The sequence below is a fragment of the Lathyrus oleraceus genome, chromosome 1 (assembly GCF_024323335.1).
Source record: "Lathyrus oleraceus cultivar Zhongwan6 chromosome 1, CAAS_Psat_ZW6_1.0, whole genome shotgun sequence".
Taxonomy (NCBI): Eukaryota; Viridiplantae; Streptophyta; class Magnoliopsida; order Fabales; family Fabaceae; genus Lathyrus; species Lathyrus oleraceus.
In genome coordinates, this window is record NC_066579.1 from 5148182 (window position 1) to 5149793 (window position 1612).

Consider the following 1612-nt stretch of genomic DNA (forward strand, 5'->3'; position numbering starts at 1 on the left):
CATAAGCTTCTCATCTGACATCTTTTCACCAAAAGAAAATGAATTATTAGCAATGTCATGAAGGAGAATAGTGAATTCAAAAATAGTTTCATCCTCACGCATCTTTAAGTTTTAAAATTTTATTGTAAGGAGTTAAAGTCTTGGCATACGAAATTTAGAGGTGCTCTCATGGGAAACTTCAAGAGTTTCCTGGGTTTCTTTAGCACTAGCGTAAGTGTTAATACTCTTGAAAAGATTTTTATTGACTCCATTGTAAATGTCGTTAAGAGCGGGAGAATTTCTAAGAGTGATCATTCATCATTTATGATATAGTTATTATCATTTTAACAAGTGAAAGAATGTGAATTATTTACATTTTTCATATAGTTTGAGTGGTTTATATGTCAGTTTCTTTAATTTCGTATTTGTCTATGTTTTAAGTATTCCTAGTATTTTTGATCTTTTTAGGAAAGTTAACGGATTTTGTAAGTTGGAGGAAGTCAAAGAAACGGTCAAAAAAGGAATGCGAATAATTTTCAGAAGGATTCACAAAGTTTACTTTTCAGCATGTTGCACATCATGATAGAACTGTGGTATTTTGATCATATCTAGAGCGTCATAACTCGAAATGACGTAGGACTGGCGAAAAATGAAAGCAAACGTCAAGGACTATAACTTTTTAGGAAGACACCAAAGGCTAATACAGAAGTACCATGTGATTAACAACTATCACATACGCGTATCAGATCTGAAAAGTTGGTATGTCTTCCCATACGCGTATGGTATGCCCCACACGTATATGACTAATATGCCTCACCTAGGCCATACTCGTATCATACACATCACCTAGGTCCATACTCGTATCATACGCCTCACCTAGGTCTATACACGTATCATACACTCATACCCTAGGCCATATGTGTATTATACACCCCTACCCTGGTCCATACACATGCCATATGTGTGTGAGCGTCCATAATCGTAAAAAAAAATCAATTTCGAGTATTTAAAGGCATAAAGTGATTTTTTGATGCGGGGACTGATTTGGGTATACATTTTGACTGCAGAAACAAGTGTAAAAGGCTGTAAAACTTGGATTTTCAAGGTGTAGCAAGATTTTCATGAGCTTTAAGTGATTGAAGACTTATTTTATCTCTAGATCTATAATGTTTACGAATTTGGCCATGTTTTTCTTTATTATTGTGAGTAGCTACCCCCCCCCCCCCCCCCCCCCCAATGTTATAGGGTGTCCCTGATTTGGATTTCTTGATGATTTATACTTGAAAATTGTGATAATAATAATTTCTATAATATTTGATTTACTTTTAATTTGTTCTTAATGCTTTCTCTTTCAGAAAAAATGAGTTTGACTTAGAGTTAATATTTAGGCTGAACCACCATTTTTAACGCTCAATTGAGAGTATTTTGTAATAGATATCACCTAGGACTAGGAATACCCTATAGAAACTGTATTGTTCTTGATATTTAATTAATTAATTTCATCTGTAATTCACTATGGACATATGGATTAATTTGAACGATTAAAGGTTTACTCACTAAGGACTTGTTGGAAATCAACCAAAACCTATGGACAATTTTAATCAATCTTGATGAACAAGATTGTTATCACTCA